At 44.9% G+C, this 14,013-nt stretch overlaps 1 protein-coding gene across 1 annotated transcript in view; it reads left to right on the forward strand.

The window, feature by feature from the left end:
* The window catches only part of Galnt14 (polypeptide N-acetylgalactosaminyltransferase 14), a 196,976-nt gene that overhangs the window by 101,033 nt on the left and 81,930 nt on the right, over window positions 1-14,013 (forward strand). The window lies entirely within an intron of this gene.

The raw sequence follows: 14,013 nt of genomic DNA on the forward strand, positions 1-14,013 counted from the left end.
CTTCTACTCCAACAGGATCAGTAAACTTACTCCTTAAAGGACTACATAGGACTACTACTTGAGGCTTTGCTAGATGGTCAGCAGAGTGTTTGTAAGCACGCTCTTCTATTGTTGCATAGCAGGTGAGTGGGGAGGAGACTCAGACCTTCTTCAAAACTTGCTGCGCTTTTTCAACCACAGTTGCACAAGGCCGTGGGATCACCCTTCCACTCCTTCAAAATGCCTGTCTGTACAGTGCCTGCTAGTTTTTCCATCTCTTATCTGAGTCTCTCTTGGATCCCGGATGTGCATTTGTGCTTCAAGCCCATTGTCAGGTGATTAAGAGCCCAGCTATATATTTCTGACAGCAGTGGCTGGCAGAAGGGCCCGCACAGCTGAGATAAGCCAGCCTGTGCTGGGGACGGGGGCTGGCCACGTTGGGATGCGGGTTTCGTTCCTAGAGAGGAGTAATAAGCATGTAATTGGCTTTTCAGAAATGTGCAAGCCGCTACAAAGCCTATTTCTCTTGCTCACCCTAATTTCGTCAGAGCAGCCTAGGCTGGCTCACCAAGAGCTAGGTGGGCTGGGTAGATCTGCATTAGTGACTAGCTTGTTCTAAATGAACTCTAATAGCTGTGAGGTTGGACAAGGCAGGAGATAGGTGGATACCATCAGTAGCATACTGCCTTCCCTGAGGGGCAGAAGGATGGTTTGTGGAAGCAATTGGTAGGCCCACTAAGAAAGATAAGGAAAAGAACATTAGATGGTTTCCATGCTTTGGAACTATAGATAAGTCCATCCTTGTATCATCTCAGAGGCCACCTTGAACTTGTGGTATAGGTGGCCACTGCCTATCCCCAGCTCTGTGCACCCAAAGGGTGCTGTATTGGGTATAGTGGCTTGATTAGGTATAGTGGCTTGCTTTTTTTTTTTTTTGCCAGTCCTGGGCCTTGAACTCAGGGCCTGAGCACTGTCCCTGGCTTCTTTTTGCTCAAGGCTAACACTTTGACACTTGAGCCACAGCGCCACTTCTGGCTATTTTCTATATATGTGGTGCTGAGGAATCGAACCCAGGGCTTCATGTATACGAGGCTAGCACTCTTGCCACTAGGCCATATTCCCAGCCCCAGGTATAGTGGCTTCCTGCCTGTAGAGGCTGGGGCAGGAAAATGTGAGTTATAGGCTAGCCTGGGTTATATACCAAGTCTCCTTCTGAAAAATGAAAACATTAATAAGAAAATGAGTGAGTGAGCACAGGTTTCCCACAATGACAGCGTGCTGAGTTAGTATGGGGAGTCAGGTGTCAAACTCTAGGCTATGCTTGATGTCCCAACTTCTTTCTCTCTGTTCCCGGCGGCAGGGGGGTGGGGGGGGGACACTGACCCATGTGAAAACTGTAGCCATGTTTTTGATGAAACACTTACAGAAACAGTAGCTTCCACTTTAAGTTGGTGTAAGGTTTCACTGCCTTTTAATGAACACGATTAAAGCATAAGGTTTTAGAGATGGAATCTGTTTCTGGGTTGTGGCTGATGATACTCTTTGCAGCACGCATCTATATGACATGTCTGTCCCCAAGTCGCGGATGACTGGTGCTGGTCTTTTCAGCAAAGATGTGCCCATAGAGTGGATGGAGTCACTTGTGTCCCACCCTACTTTACTTCTGGCAACAACAGCAAGCCTTTGTATTTATAGACAGCTGGTAGATCTCAAGGCCTGTGACAGGCACCCCTTTTCTTCATTCCTACTGTGACTACATTCTTACATTCCTGCAGCTCGGATGTCGTTATTCCCTTTTATCAGAGGGACAAGCTGAGGCTCCTGGCAGGCCTTTTTGGGGTCACAAAGAAAGATGAGGCTAGAAGCCATTGTTCTCAGGAGGTTGCAGGCTTCAGAAGGAAGCCACAGACTGAATGCCTCTGGGCAGAGAGCAATGGCCACTTAACCTCTGTTAGAAGCCCTTGAAGGGGAGGGGGGAGGGGCTGCACCATGGTGACTTTCAGGGCAAGCCATTATCCACTGCAGGCTCCTTGAGAGCAAGACTGGATTGTGCAGTTATGGTGGACCCAGGTCTTGACTAGCCCAGCCTCTACAGGGTATAGAGAGCTTCAGTGAGTGGCCGTTCAGTGAGAGAATAACTGGCTGGGTGTGGTGGCATTTAGGAGGATGAGGCAAGAGGATCTCCTTTGTGAAGCTAGTCTGGGTGATATAGCAAAGACTTCATTTAGAACAAACAACAACAAAAACCTCATAGAATCAGTATGCATGATGAGCGATCTCCAATCCCCCCATGATGACAATGTGACAGGGATGGTGAGTTAAGTGTCAGACACTAAGCTCTGCAGTTCCAGAAAGAAGAGTGCTTTATAAGTGAACATTAATTAAATCCTACTTGGGAAAAAAACAACTCTGCAATCAACACCTTCTCACCCCACATGGGGTCTAAATGAACATGATGGCATTTCATGTGGTACTGCTCAGCGGCTGGGCAGTTCTGCCTTCTTGGGAGCTTCCTGTCCTCGGGCGCCTGCCCGCATCACTGAGACATCAGGGTGGTGATTTAGGACACCTACATTTGAAGCCTGACTGCCTTGTACCAGCCTGCGGCCTTGGGGACATACTTAATCTTTCCTCCCTCATGGAGTTATTCTGGGGATTATATGAGATGATATCCAATAAAGCGTTAAGCACAGTACCTGATGGAGGTACCATCTCCTGTCTGCCACCCTTGTGGGGGGCTGGGGTCACCCAGTCATTCTCTTCCTTGCATGGCCACTTAGTGGACATGTCTTTGTGCCTGCAGGGCTGAGCTAAGGTGGGAGGTGGTAGGGATTCAGCACCTGACTACTCAACAGTCTGGAGGCCTACGTGCCAAGTAAAATTAGCTGTGCTTTCTTCTTGCCCCCATGAAAGAACCTTATTTACTCCTGCCTCACTCCTGCCCATTCAGTCACCTTCACTTTAGTGGGTGTCATTTGTCAAATATCCTAAAACAAAACAAGAAAACAATAAAAATGTATCCACCTCTTCTTGGCCCCTTAGTAGGAGAGAGTAATAGATGGTAGCTATACCTCTCAGGGCTTCCAGAGCCATCTCTTCCTTGTACCTGACATCAAATCTGCCATGTCTGGCTTCTTAGTGTCTGGCTACTTGCTCCCCAAGGATTTTTTCCTTCTACACCCTTTTCTTCTCTTGAAGATCACCTCTCCTGGGGCTGGGAAATGCTGAATGGTTGGCCTTGACCTCAGTGAGGAAATGAGTGCTGTACAGCCCTCAAGGCCAAGGGCCTGTGGCGAGAGTAATTTTACCCTTGTCGCTATAACTACAGATGCCCTTATTACTCACACGCATGTCTCACCCTTGTTTAACAACATATTAAACCATTAGTCTCCATGCCAGGGAGTTCAGCTAGTTCATAGTGGCAAAAGCTGATCATTAAATCCCTTTTCCCTGCTTAATCGCTTTTAAATTGGTTGCCTTTTAATTCTATCAAGTGCCCTCTTTCTCAGCTGTTCACAGTGCCCTGTGCAGTTCAGGTCCAGCCCAGATGATGGACAGTAGGCTTCCTGAGTCTTGCAGAGAGGTATCTACAGGCAGTAAGATCGAGGGCAGAGGCTTGCGAGGATCCTCTCCTTGCAGAGTGGAAGGGGACTGATTTTTCTTCCCCTTCCCCTTCCTTCATCTTCCGTAACTGGAGCAGAGGAGTCTAATCTTAAACACTTCACTTCACCATTCCGAGAATCCGGGTCCACTGTAGGTAAAAATAAAAATCCTATGTTTTCAGTAGGAAATTTAAATTATTTATGAAAATGGGGCAGTAGAGTATATGCATTATTTACAGTGACTTCAAATGGTTCTACTAGAGTTTGGAAAATTCATATTGCCAGTGCTTGTTAGCAATGCCTGTAGTATGCAGAGGGACGGAAGATGGCAGGTGAATGCTGGGCGTCCAAAGGGGGATGTGGTCTAGCCTGCAGTGGGCCAGGCACAGTTCATGTCTCATGAAGACCATAGGATGGAGGGAGATCAGAGTCATAGGAACCTTTGTAAAATAGCAGGGGCAGAATTGATTTGTGAAATCCAAGTGGTATTCACAGATAGAGCATGGGACCAACCAACCCATGGTTCAAATGAGAAGGCTGCTGAAGCTGGCTTTATTGGCTCACCCATGACATGGTCTTCACGCTAATTACCTTATAGGGTTGCTCTGAAGATTCAGTGAATTATAAGGGTACTGCACATAGCAATGAGCCTGGCATAGAGTAGTTATGATCATTAATACCTAGCGGCAGTTACTATGTGGCAAACTCTAAGTGGCCCTTTGAATTTCAAGTCAGAGTCCATAACATCTGAGGGTGAATTAACATGAATTCTCCCAGGAATAAGGTAATGAGGTGAGCAAGACAGGGCAGATGCTATGCAAAGATGTGGATTTGGCTGAAGATAAGCTTTGGCCTGCTCCTAAGGACATCCCTGGAGCAAAAATTTACTGGCATTTGGACCTGCTCATTCCCAGAATTGGAATGTAACTTCCCAAGAGAAGCAGATCTTGGTCAGTAGAGGGCGGGTCTCTTTAGAAGGGGGCAAATGTGGACAGTTAGCTGTGGGCACTCCCAGCAGCTGGGATGATTATGCAGGGTCTATGGAAGGGATCTGTGTTAGGCCACAGCAATGCCCACTGCAGTTTACTCCTTCATTCAGAATAATCCATTGTCCAACCAGCTTCTCTTGGATTCTGGTTAGTCATGGTTTCTAGGAGAGTGAGGTATTACAGATTCATTTTTTTATCTCCTTAAAATTGCTGTTGGAGGCTGGGTGCTGGTATCTCATGCCTGTAATCCTAGCTACTGAGGCCGAGATCTAAGGATCTCAGTTCAAAGCCAGCCCAGGCAGGAAAGTTTGTGAGACTCCAATTAACCACCAGAAAAACGAAAGTGGCACTGTGGCTCAAAGTGGTAGAGCACTGTCCTCGAGCTGAAGAGCTCAGGGACAGCTCCCAGGCCCAGAGTTCAAGCCACACAACCATTAAAAAAAAATGCTGTTGGAGCCCTAACCTCTATTGTGACTATATTAGGGACTATGACCTGTAAGATGGTGGATAATTGCTATAATCTAGTCTGACTGGCATTTTTGCAGGAAGCGATCAGAAAGAATTGAGAGATATGTCAGGGATGTGTACATAACAGAGATGAGATCAAGTAAAGACACAGGGAGAAGAGTCACAGATGTGAGCCAAGGAGAGTGGCCTCCAGTAAAGCCACTCCTGCCCATATTCTGATCTTTTAGCCTACAGAATTGTGAGACAATAAGTTTCTGTTTTCTAAGTCCTCATGTCTGGTGGGATTTTGTGACGGCCTCTCTAGGATGCCGATACAGGAGGGCAATAGAACATTCTTGGTCTTGCTCTGAAGATGTTCTGAGGTGGTAGTGGATTCTCACCATCTCAACCTAGGTTTTCCCTCTTTCCCTATGCCACTGTCTGGGCTGAGCAGATTGCCTGGTGGAGGGATTTCTGAGGCCTTCGTTCTCACTTTAGACTCTCTTGTTGCATTGAATTATTATGTCTCCTTTGTTTCTTCGCATCTGTGACCCCTTCTTCCTCTTTCCTTGTCTTTCATGACCTTAGCATTCTGAAGGTGTTATTTTGTAGATTGTCTCTCTATTTGCGTTGTCTGCTGTTTCCTCTTACTAAACAATGCAGTTGTATTTTTGGTAAAAAAAAAAAATACTGGATTGAAGTTGTGCCCTTCTCAGTACATCATTTTATGGATACATGATATCGAAATGTCTTATTACAGGCGAAGTTAACCTTGAACGCTGGACTGAGGTAGTGTCTTTCAAGTGTCTTCAACTGTAAAATTACTAATTTCCCACTTTGCAATTAATAAATATCTTGGGGGATGTACTTAGGGACTAGGCAAGTATCCTGAGTCTTTGTAGGCTTTAGCCTGCTAATTTGAGGGTGATGGATGTAACCTTTTCTGGGACTCTTTTAGAAGGCGGTGTTGCCTTCTCTCTGCAGCTCCCTTTCTGTGCATAGATTTCACAGGGTCGGGGGGGGGGATGGAGAGGGGGCTGCTCACTCTCAGCTCTCACTGACAATTGACAATGAATGGTTGAATTCTGTCATAGCCAACAAGCTTTAGTCCTTGCTTGCCTCATTTGCGTTTCCTCACCTGCTGATTTGCAGGTCAGCCTCTTGTCATTTTCCATGTTTCCTTTTTTTTATCTGGTTTGCTTGTTAATTTAATTATGACAGCAAAAACTCACCTAGGGGACAGCCTTCTGAGTAGGATTACAGGCACATGCTACTAGTGCTCAGCTTTTGACTTTGTGTGTGTGTGTGTGTGTGTGTGTGTGTGTGTGAGAGAGAGAGAGAGAATTTTTATGCATAATTTAAAATGTATCCTTAAGTAGGTGTATAAAGAGATTTCTAGTCAACATTTCAGTTTTATGCATACCATGCATCTTGATTAATGCCACCCCTTTCATCATTCTCCCCCACATCTCCTGACCCCACCCATCCCTTTAATTAACCATGTTTCATTTTTACATATATACATTGAGTATTATGACTGCATTCATCCACCCTTCTTCGATACTGGAGTTTAAACTCAGGACCTTGCACTTCCTAGGCAGGCACTCTACCATCTGAGCCATACCCCCACTCTGTTGGGTTCTCTACTTCATTCCTGGTTTTGTTTGTTTGTTTGTTTGTTTGTTTTTGCCCTGAATGATATTTTAATTGACTAGGTGATATCATCTAACAGATTCTTCTGAATGTTCTCAGAGATGCTGCTATAGCTTGGATTTTAAGTGTTAATTCAAAGGCTTAATCTCAGCCCACAGCACTGTTGAGAGAGAGGTGGTGAAAATCTGCAAGAGATAAGAGTTGGTGGAAGGAAGTTGAGTCATTGGGCATATACCTGTGGCATGAGTAAGACCATAGCTCCCTGTTTCTCTTCCTTTTCCTTGCTAGCCACTATGAGGTGAGCAGCTTTCCTCTACCTTGTACTCCTTGCCTGGAATGTCTGAAACTATGGGCCCAATTAAAATTTTCCTCCTTGTAAGTTGAGGCTCTCAGATTTTTGATACAGTGAGGAAATCTGACTGAAACAGGTGCTCCTTAAAAGGTAAGTGTCTCTCACCTTCCACACTTGAGCATCATCTCTGCAGGTTAAAATGCACCAGAGCCACATGTAGGGTCTGCCCTTATAGATGTTGTTTGTTGTTTTCTGGGTCTCATAGTCAGAAAGTTTGAAGTCAGACAAACTTTTCCTCTTTTGCAGGTGATTTGTTAGTTCCGCCTAGATGCATCATGATTTCTTTATGGAATTTCAAGGTTCAGTACCCCAAACTAGGAAATGTCTTTTATGTCTATTGCTTCATATCAGTTTTTCATGGGAGGTGGCTTGTTCTATTAATGCACACATTCAATTCTTTACAAGCTTTAAAAAGCAAATAAAATAATACCATTTTGTGTGTCATCCATTTCTCTGCTTGAGGTTCATCATCTTTCCAGTGTTAGAACATGTTTACTATTTTGCTGTATTTTTTTCCCTTGCTTTAATCACCTAAGTCTTTCTCCTCTTCAGTGACTTATACAAGGTTCCATTGCCCGTGTGTGGCAGAGCAGGATTGGGACCTTTTAGTTGGTACCAGTAATTAGATTTCCTGCTGTGTCTGCACTGTGTCTTGCAGCTTTTACACTTATTTATTGGTTTTCTAAAACTGTCTTGTGGTTCTCTGTTTTTTAATTCTTTATTTCGTTGCTTTGTGTTATCATCTAATGTTTTTGTTCTTATTTTATTACATCCATGTTCTTAAATTGTTATATAACATGAAATATGTTTGGGTCATTTTCTCACTTCCAAACTGGGGGTTTTGTTTTTTGTGTGGTGGCTATTTTATTTTAATTTATTCACACTATACTTACTGCATTCCTTGTTTGCTTATTAGCTTTTGGGGCCCTATCTTTCACGGCATGTTTACATTATCATCATCATACAATCTGTTTTCACTTTTCCTCACTTAATGATCCTGGTTTGGGATGAATCCATTCTTGACTCTTTTCCCACCATATCTGAGCTTGTTTATTTTCCCTGTGAAGGACCTGGAGAACTGGCAGTTCTGTAGTTGTCCACTTTTCTTAACTAAGGTGGGGAGAAGAGAAGAGCCGCCCTGAAAGCGTGGGTAGTCCCCATTAAACTGTTCAGCCTCTCTACTGGGTACTTGTGATCCAGAGAGAAGATCCCACAATGGCCACCAAGGCATATAAGTTTGGAGGAAGAGGCCCAGTCAATAGTCAATTCCTTATGTGTCACAACCTAAGAAGAGGGCTACGGAGTCTAGAGTTGCTTGGCCAACTTCTCCCATGTTGAAATAATGATGGTAACAGTATTGTGTAAAGATACCAGTATGTGGGGCAGCAGGATTAAGCCAGATAAGACCCAAAGTCTGGGGAAGAGCTTTCAAACCATGGTAAAGTACTTGGCGGCCTTTCTTCCAGAGATGTGATCCTGATATAGCTTAAACAAATCAGTTTGGCCGCAATGTGTTATGAAAAATTAATTTAAGTCTAAAGATTATAAAGCCCCACAATTTATATGTTGGTCAGCTCTGCAAAGAGGACAGAGCGATACTTTGTAGTGGGGCCTAACCCACCAAGGAATGGAGAAGTTCCTAAACAAATTGACATCCCTATACTTCTTTACCCCTGACCCACCTCAAACACATCCATATTTTTGACAATAGCCCCTTCTAGGAATGTGTTCTAGAATCTAGCTGTCAGCCCGGGTTGAAATGCCAGGTATAGGGGATCACTCTCAAAGTTGCTGTTTTTTTTTTTTTTTTTCAAGCACAGAGAAGAGACCAATTATAAGGGTCTCTATGCACAGCAGGCCTTGTTAATGTGCTCAGCATGGTGAGGGCAGAAGCTGGCAGTGCTGGAGAACCAGCTTTGGCCCCCTAAGGGTTAGCCTGGAGGGGAGCAGAGAGACCATGATTGATTTCTTTGCTATAAGCTGGACATCCCCGTGTAAGCTTATCTTTTCAGAGAGACACGCTCCAGTCTGTCCTGGACTTGACAATCCATCTCTTATGGGCTCCTGTGGCTTCAGGATGGCACTGGATTCTTGGTACTATAAGTAGAGTTGTGTAGCTGGGACTTGAAGTACATTCCTCTGAGAAGGAGGACTATGGCTTTCATTGTATTGAGAGGGGGATAGATAATCCTCAAAACAGTTAAAAATGCCTGATAGGTAGAGAAACTGACTGGAGACCAAGTAGGCAGATTCACCCTTTGACATGAGGTAGTGACAGCTCAATCTAAAAGAAAGGTCCTGGCGCCTTCTGGGACTCCTCGCTGCCTTGCCAGTGAGCTCACCCTCCTATCCTGTGGATACACAGTATGCTCTTTGCTTTGCTAGCAAGTTAAGTTGCAGCCTAATTTTTTTTGAATGCTGAAAGCATGCATGGAGCAGCACAGTGCAGTGTTTGACTTACCAATCCAATCCATTAGATTTGTGAACTTGTATCACAATGTTGTGGAATAGGTAGATGAGACTCTCTTGGATGGGAGAGAAGGGAAGTCATTCGCTCAGATTCAGACAGTCACTGGACAAGAGATGTAGGCTAGTTTTTTTGAAGATCCACTTTGTCTTCTGTCTGTCACTCTCCCCTTGTGTGTTCTTTTGTATCAGTCTAGTTCAGCTTTGAGGCCTGGGCCAAGAATCATCTCCTTGGTCCAATTCCTTCCTTCCTTCCTTCCTTCCTTGCTTCCTTCCTTCCTTCCTTGCTTCCTTCCTTCCTTCCTTCCTTCCTTCCTTCCTTCCTTCCTTCCTTCTTTCCTTCCTTCCTTCCTTCCTTCTTTCCTTCCTTCTTTCCTTCTTTCATTCCTTCCCTCTTCTTTCCTTCCTTCCTTTCATTCTTTCTTTCTTTCTGTGCTGGTCCTGGGGCATGAACTCAGGTCCTGGCCACTGTCCCTGAGCTTTTATTCTGAAGACTAGCACTCTACCACTTTGACCATAGCTCCATTTCTGGCCTTTTGCTGGTTAATTGGAAATAAGGGTCTCACAGACTTTCCTGCCTGGGCTAGTTTGAACCACAGTCTTCAGATCTCAGCCTCCTGAGTAGCCAGGATTACAAGCATGAGCCCCTGTCACCTGGCTTGAGCTTCTTTGGATGGACCCCTGTCCTTTCTGGTCTTCCCTTTCTTTCTTTTTTTTTTTTTGGCCAGTCCTGGGCCTTGGACTCAGGGCCTGAGCACTGTCCCTGGCTTCTTGCCGCTCAAGGCTAGCACTCTGCCACTTGAGCCACAGCGCCGCTTCTGGCCGTTTTCTGTATATGTGGTGCTGGGGAATCGAACCTAGGGCCTCGTGTATCCGAGGCAGGCACTCTTGCCACTAGGCTATATCCCCAGCCCCTGGTCTTCCCTTTCTGAACACAGGACCATTGCAAAATCTTTGTAGGTCGGTACACATGGTCCTCATGCTGCTGCTTTCTTGCTGGCCACTCTTGGGTACTTATTTATTCTTTCCTAGCCTCTTTGCTATGTGTGACAAGGGGTTAATAATTATATTCAAATACTGGGGCTTTTAGGAGGACATAATGGGCATTATCGTCACCAGATATTTGAGGAAGTACGGTGAACCAGTGATGAACAAGATTCAGGTGTTTCTGCTTTTAAGGCCATAGCCTCATTAGGGAGGGTGGCAAGTAGAGCTCCCAGTGTAGGTCTTGACTGCCTTGTCCTATGGAAGACATTGGCAAGATTCTAGAAGCGAATAGGAAGGGCGTGTTCAGCCTTGAAGATTCATGAAAAGTCTTCTGAAAGGTAGAGCTTTTCTTTCAGATTTGATGGATGAATAGGAATTAGTCATACAAAGAATATTCCAGGCAGAGTGCCCAACAGACAATGAGACCTGAGATGGGAGAGCTGATCTTACTTTACAAATGGCAGCAAGGCCAATGCATCTGGGGCATAATGAATTAAGAAGGAGGGAGAGGGATGAGACTGGAGAGTTTGATGGCCCAAATCATGTAGGGTCTGGTTGGGGGAGGGCAGGGAGAAGAGGGAGTATGTCATCCTGAGTACACAGGAAGTCAGAATTAAAGTGACAGAATCAGATGACATTTTTGAGAAGGTGACTTTGGAAAATGGATTGCAGAGACCTAGAGTGGAAGTGTTGAGTCAAGTTGGGCTGATTATAACATGCTACAACAGTTAAGGTGTTTGGGTATGGTTGCAGAGTGAATGAATGAGTGAATTCCAGTGCAGCAATTACTGGTGAGCCTTTGAGTTGAGGTACTTACAGCCCAGGGCATTGGTTTTATCCTAAGCTAGGCTACATACAAGCCTCCTAAGAACTGATGGGTCTTGTCTAGCAGGGTCCTTGGGGAGCCAATTCTCATGCTAGTCAGACACCCTGGACTGAGCAATGCTGAATGGTCTTTCTGGCTACCCTGTAAGAGCCGCCTCCCCCCAGCAGGTCGTGGGAATCCCTGTCGTCTTCCCTCCCCAAACCATGTCGAGTGCACTGTAATCACACAATTATGATGCCATTAAAATGTCACATTTGAAGAAATCCATATAAACAGAGCATTAACAACTGCCTGAAAATTGTAGTCTTTACCACTAATGACCTACTTTCTCTACATACCGTGCCCTCCCGCCACCTCCATTCTGCTGCCTCTTTCCCCAGCTTTGATTTCCAAGGCAGGCAAGAAGCTGCAGTCTGCTTTTCTGCCTGAAGAGCCTTAATGGTTAGTGCACTGTGAAAGGTTCTGGAATGAAGCCAGGACAGTGGGAGCCCAGTATTGGGTGGCTGAGAGTAGGAGACCAGCTAGTGCCACATCTAAGCAGATTGGAGGTACTGGAAGAAAGGTCCTTGGATCGGAGTTGGTCCTGGGGAAATTGAAGAGAGTTGATGGATTGAAAACATGGGAGGGTCAAATTCATTTGAGGATCTAGACTTCCTTACCTTGGGAGGATGAAATGGGACCTGAGTCATAGTGATCACACTTACTAAACAGCAAAATATCAGAATGGCAATGCCCTGCTCACAGGTTGTAGACCAGAGAACTTTGTAAGACTTCTGCTGTGAATTCTAGGTGAGGATGGAGGTAGGCAGAAAGGTAAGAGGACGATGAGGATTTTGAGACTTTTAAACTCATGTTTCTGAATATTGCTCTGGAAATGCTGTTCAGCTATGTCTTCAGAATCTAATTTTAATGCATGACAGAAACAGATTACTTAAAGGAATCTTGTAGTGAGTACTTTTTATAAAGTAAGACATAAACTAGAACAGCTCAGGCGAAGTGATTAATTGCTTGCCAATGTATCTGAGTAGCAAATCTAGACCACATACAATACCTGTTTGGATTAAAGTAAGGGTGTGCCTCATTCTGAAAAGGGAAGAGGTACCTGTGGTAGAGGAAAAGAAATTGAATCAGAGTTTGGGGACATTTCTAATGTTCCCCTAGCAATAACATCCTTGTGGCGTCAGGAGGGACGTGCAAAAGAGATCCTGCCTCAGTGGCTCTGGACAAAGACTAGTGATGATGAGCATGTTGTATGCAGAGCAATTGTTGGTGCTTCGCAAGGTGAGGGTCATGTCCCTGTGTATGGTGTCAGTATAAGCAAGAGGATCATAAATCTCCTTTTGACAGTTCATATGAGATGTCATACAAGAGGTTTTCACTGTGTTGTGGGACAGTGTTTGGGACAGGCTCCTAAAGAATTCCTCCCTAGTGTTTAGCCTACTGCCATTATCACTTGCCATGTCATCTGCAACACTTACATTTGCCCTTGGCAGAGGCTGGCACCCCATCCTCCCCCCCACCCCTCAGCAAGCGTGTATCTGAAAAGTGCAGGTCTGCTTCTGATATAAAAAGAGCCCCTTTTATGAAAAGCCAGCCGGCAGCCCTCCTGGAGTCCCATGAGATAAAGTCATTTCAAAGTCATTCGCTCTCACCCCACACCTACATATTCAATGGCTGACCTAGTTTTGAGGGAGCCAGAGGGCATGTGGATGTCACCTTATTTATGGAGCAAATAGAAAATGTGCTAAGCTTGGCCCTTGCTGCACACAGTATCTAGAGAGATCTATCTTCCACCTCCAAGGTACAAGAGAGAGGGGAACACATTCTGTTCTGCCCAGAGCTGGAGGATTTTTGCCATTGTCATTTTTGGGAAATGAGTGACAAGGGAACATTTAACTCTAAAACTCTCTTTCTAGCTGAATTCAGGTTGTACCCTTGATCAATTTTAGCCTGTGCTCTGGAGAGGTATTTGGCTGAAGTATAGAACCCAGCTGCTGGCCAGTACCTCCATTTTCCACTTTCCTTGGCATGTCCCAAGGCAGACAAGGGGTTAGAAACTTCTCCATGGCTCTGTCAGGTCCTGATCAGTGATGTACATCTATTGGTTTGTGTTTAATCCCAGCATCTCCACTTACTTTCTGTATGACCTTGGCTAGATCACATTAGCTCAACTTGTTTGCACTAAACTGAGTAAATAGTGATGTAATAGCCCCTCGCTAAGGCTTACTTGTGGTATTGAAGGTGTGGTATTTCTGGATAGAAACTGGTATATAGTAAGTGCTACACAAGGAGTATTTGCTACAATAGTCAGCATCATTGTTGTGGACCATTGTGTCCAGAGTGAAAATTTGTCACTTCTTCAAACCGTTCATTTTTGCCTGGCTCTCCATAACATCCAATCATGATTTGTCCCAAGAAAGAAATTTTCTTTGCCACAGAAGAACTTAGAGGGATATTGAGGAAATGGCAAGCCTCACTAGCCATGTTCTTTGTGTATTCTACAGCTAGCCTGGCTACTTCCTTGCAAAGCACCCTTTGGGGTTGGCAAGTCCAGAGGATGAGAAGGAGCTAGGTTGTGAGCAGACAGCTTTGAGTCGAGGCTCTTTAGCTTTCTGGAAGTGCAGGGTCTTTGGCAGGTGCAAAATTCTATGATAGTGCCCTATCGCAACTCAGAATTGCCTAACATAGCTCCATCTCCACATACATAAAAAG

The sequence above is a fragment of the Perognathus longimembris genome, chromosome 8, assembly GCF_023159225.1.
Source record: "Perognathus longimembris pacificus isolate PPM17 chromosome 8, ASM2315922v1, whole genome shotgun sequence".
Lineage (NCBI taxonomy): Eukaryota > Metazoa > Chordata > Mammalia > Rodentia > Heteromyidae > Perognathus > Perognathus longimembris.